General features: G+C 39.1%; 1 non-coding gene across 1 annotated transcript; it reads right to left on the bottom strand.

Moving 5' to 3' along the window:
• Positions 1-4,854: 4,854 nt before the first annotated feature.
• Positions 4,855-4,961, bottom strand: LOC115215283. The gene has a single exon (XR_003881981.1). It is a non-coding gene; the product is annotated as a U6 spliceosomal RNA (small nuclear RNA).
• Between the last annotated feature and the right edge of the window lie 39 nt (positions 4,962-5,000).

Raw genomic sequence — 5,000 nt, 5'->3', positions numbered from 1 at the left:
TGCTAACGTTTCTGCCAGCTCGCTGCCTTATGTATGTATATAAGGCGTTCATGTATATACCGTATATACTCGACTATAAAGCGCCTTCGCCTATAAGACGCACCCCCGACTTTCAAGGTTCAAATCAGTATTTTTATCATTGACCCAACTATAAATCGCAACGTCTTTTTTGATATTAGAGTGCGAAGTTCTATAAGGAATTGCGTCAACATAATTGTTGTTTGGTAACCGAGCTTTCAGTAAGCTGAAGGTGACTTGCAACTGTTACCCCCATTAGGCCCATGCATTTAAGAATCTGTTTTACAATGTAGAATGTTATCCTTGATACCACTAGTTGACTTGTTTATCATATTGAGACTTAATTGCCTCGATACTTTCCCTTTAATTTTTGGGGGTTTTTTTTCGGTTATTCCAGGTGTCGGAACTTCCGACGTGGCTTGTACCTAGAAAATACCTGAAGATTTTTTTTATAGGATGCGCTTATAAATCGTACCTCCAACCATAGGTGAAGATTTCCGGGAAAAAGTGCGACTTATAGCCTAGTGTATACGGAATGCATTCATATAGATATATATGTTTAGAAGACACTTGCCCATAATGCCGTGCAGTGGGATTGAACCTGAAACTATGTTTTTACAAAGAGAACTCCTTTAATCCATGCCAACACTTACAAAATTATTTTATGGAAACGTTCCAAGCATTTTACTATATTCCAAACAAGCATCCATACTTCACCTTCATACAAGTGGGCCGTGAGAACAATTTCATTGTTATAGGTGCAAGTGTGGCCGCGTGGTAAGAAGCGCGCTTCCCAACCACATTGTTCCAGGTTCAGTCCCACTATGTTGCACCTTGGGCAATTCTCTACTACTATGAATGACCTCAGGACGACTAAACCTTGGGAATGGATTTAGTAGACGGAAAGTGAAAGAAGTCCGCCTTATATATATATATATATATATATATATATATATATATATATATATATATATGTATATATATATGGTTATCAATAATAATATAGGGTGAAATCAATTAATTTGGAGTAATCATTAATTTCACCAAGTAGATTTCGGCATGTAAAAGCCCCATTCGAGGAAGGTTTAAGTAGGGGCTTTTACATGCCGAAATCTACTTGGTGAAATTAATGATTACTCCAAATTAATTGATTTCACCCTATATTATTATTGATAACCATATTTCATCCCAGTAGATAGCCGCAGCATCTTATTCTGGCAGCACGCTGGTCGGAGGAGGATGGTGACACATACTGTCATTCACACTTTGAATTTGGTGGTACTGGTCACGGCTTACGCTCGCTCTGATACCATGAGTTGGGGTGATACCTTCTAGTGCCTCCAAATTTAAATACACGATCATTTATGATTGTAGAGTCCTACGCTGAGGAGAAAAGTAGTCGGGTAAGACATAATTATTTAATTTTTATGCTTTCCTATGACTTAATTTCGAAACGTACGTCCGTAGGTGACTTAATATAGAATGATTGTCGTCATTTCTTTCTCTTTTACCTGCGTTGTTTGCCTTTTAAGTGCTGTGGTTTTACTGAGATCTCTCTTTTAAGTAGAAAGAATAGCCATAACTCTTTGACTGCTATTTCTAATTCGGTGTGTGGTGAGGCAAATCGTTGCTAAAACCTTATTACTCAGTATTACTATGTATAATATATATATATTTTATATATATATATATTATATAATATATATATATATATATATATATATATATATATAATCATATTATATATATATATATATATTGTGTGTGTGTGTGTATGTATGTATGTATATATATATATATATATATATATATATATATATATATATATATATATGTGGGGGGAGCGTGCGTGTCTGTCTTTGTCCTCCACCACTGCTTGACAACCGGTGTTGGTGTGCCTACGTTCCCGTAACTTAGCGGTTCGACAAAAGTAAAAAAAAACTATAGAGTTTTTTTAAACTTCTAACCCATTATTACTCTATATTTCCTTCAAAAGAAAACAAATGAGTTCAAAATTTTCCATGAGCTCTATATTAACCCTGAAGAAGTCCTACCAGCATATAGTTTGAATATGGTAACTTTCTTAAGATGAAAACAAATGCTTCGAAATTCACATCAGCTAGATGATAGGACTGATACATATATGTAGGTTCCTTATTTTATTTTGCTTCACTTTTTTGAGCTTTATATATATATGTAAAGCTTTTTTATTTCCTTATTCCAGTTCAAGCTAGGCCGAAAGCTGCTGAAACAGCTCGCGATAGCAACGATGCGTTTGGCCCAGGAACCACTAATGAACACAATGGTGGTTCAAGAAATTTCGTAGCGGTGACAAGAGTCTTGAAGATGATAAGCGTAGTGGTCGGCCATCGGATGTTGACAACGATCAACAAAGAGCCTTAGTCGAAGCCAATCCATGCACAGCTATTCAAGAGCTTGCTTCTGAATTAGACGTAAGGTATATATTTTCCACCCATTTGAAAGAGATTGGAAAAACAAAAATACTTGAGAAATTGGTTCCGCACGAATTGAACAACAACCAAAAAATAAAACGCCGTTTTGAAGTGTCGTCGTCCCTTCTTTTACGCAACAAGAACGGCCCGTTTCTCGACCGGATTGTGACTTGTGATGAAAAGTGGATTCTTTACAACCGGTGACGCTCAACTCAGTGGTTGGACGCCGACGAAACTCCACGGCACTTCCCGAAGCCAAAGTTGTACCAAGAGAAGCTCATGGTGACTCTTTGATGGTCTGCAGCCGGTCTCATTCATCACAGCAGCTTTTGGATCCACGCGAAACCATTACGGCGGAAGAGTACTGTCAGGAGTACTAACTTGCGGTTAGTTTACGTTCAGTTCAAACGCCGCCGACGTCGACATAGCTTTTTATCCTCTAGTGGCGGGGGGGCATAAAATAAATACCATTTGAGCACTGGGGTCGATGTAATCACTTTCCCGCCTTCTCTGCTTTGCTGATCTTCAGCCAAAATTAGAAAGACTTATTTGCAGCAGAGACGTAAGACATGCATTAAACAAGATAGGAGCAATGACATCCCCTTGTTTAACATCCACTCCCTCAGGGAACGACCAAGAAAGTTTTCTTATGAAAACTATTTGTCCTGCTATATCTTCTTGAAGACCCTTGACAGTTCTTCAGATTCGAAGTGGGTTTTCAAAACGCCCAAGCACTTTTCACTTAATGTTACGTCACATTTAATAGTGCCACGTGGGAGTGAATCGAAAGCCTTGACAAAAACAATTTTCTAATTGTGTATAGAGAACGATGCGGTTCTAGACATTTATTAGATTTGTCTTAAGGAAAAGATCACATTAACCTCTTATCGATCACAACTAAAACCATATTGATTTTACAGAAGAGTTTGTTCTACTATAGAATTCTAAGGAATTTTCACGGCCTGTCGATTAGTTCAATTATATTCTAGTTTTGGTAGTTATTACTTCATTATAATCCTGGCTTTGTTTGGCGAAGATTCTTGTAGGAGGCTGTCCATGCCACATCGAATATAAACCCGCGGGTGGCTCCGGTCGCAAACGCTTCAAGGGAAATCTCTATTCAGGGTTCGACGCTGCTGTGTCGCGTTCTTCCTTAAAGCCCATTAGACCCCCCAAAGACAGGACAAACTGGTGAATGTTATGTCATTAAAATTGGTCAGATGTTACTAAAAGTCACAACTGACCGCTTTAAAGAAAAATAAAAAGTGGATATACGGAACAAGGTAGTTCTAGATATACAAAATAACAAAATGGTCGTGGCTGGAACGCCTTTGATCATAGATCTATTCGAACAGAACAGACCTGGGGCTAAACAGCAAAAGCATGGTTATGGCTAGAACACCAGGACTGTCCTAGGGCTAAATAATAATATTAACAAATACAATTGTTTTTTATTCTTTATTCATTTATTTGTTTCATTGAATTGCGGCCGTGCTGGAGCTCTACCTCGAACTATTTAGGTGAACAAATTGACCCATGTACATATTCTATTGATCTTTTAGTCAAACTGCAAAGTTAATCTGTGTGTGTGTGTGGGGGTGGGGGCACAAATCGACACACATATAATCACGCGAAAACAAAAAAAAATGTTTTGGCATCTGTTAGGAAGAGGAATCCGCAATATTTCGAGCATGTCGTCAGGGCTTAGAACCAAACACCCACTTCCTAAAGGGAAGATGTTCATGGGAAGCGAAGAAAGAGAAGATTGAGAAGACATCAATGGATGGGCGACATCAAAGAATGGTCAGAGCATTGACCAATCCTATTTGGTTTCGGATGAGGTGCACGGTGTTACCTTAAAAGCAGACGACACTGTGAAACCCAAAGCATTGGAAACAACATGCAACGATGGGTTCTGAGGATTCGATAGAGTGAGTTTGGATGAGAGGAAATGGAAAGAGAAAGAGAATTTATGTCGAGTATTAGGAAGAGAGAGTTGCAGTATTTTGGGCATGTCGTCAGGGTCCAGAACATCCGCACTCACATCTTAGCGGGAAGGGGAAAAGATAAACGAAGAAGGAGACTGAGAAGACAACGGCTGGACGACGTTAAAGAATTAACTGGAAGCCTCTTGGCTGAATGGACAACCAAAGCTAGAGGCAAGAATCGATGGAAACAATGGTGCTGGAAATATGCAAAATAAGACAAATACACGAAGGGTTTCTGCACGATTTCCACCTACCAAATTCACTAACAAGGCATTGGTCAACCTGGGGCTTTAGTAGAAGAGACTTGCTCAAGATGACGCGCAGTGGGACAGAACCTGGAAGCATGTGGCTGCAAAGCGAACTTCTTAACATCACAACCACGTCTGTGTCTATTGGAAGACATGAAACGCTTCACAAATTTGCGTGTCATGCTTGCGCAAAGGCCATGCCAATCTCCTTTGTATTGTTGCATGTTTAGTATAGACTCTCTCACTCTGGCGGTTACGACGACAATTAGTTTTCCATCTGGTTTGATCATCGG

The sequence above is a fragment of the Octopus sinensis genome, linkage group LG8 (assembly GCF_006345805.1).
Source record: "Octopus sinensis linkage group LG8, ASM634580v1, whole genome shotgun sequence".
Taxonomy (NCBI): Eukaryota; Metazoa; Mollusca; class Cephalopoda; order Octopoda; family Octopodidae; genus Octopus; species Octopus sinensis.
This window is presented reverse-complemented; position numbering and strand designations above follow the sequence as displayed.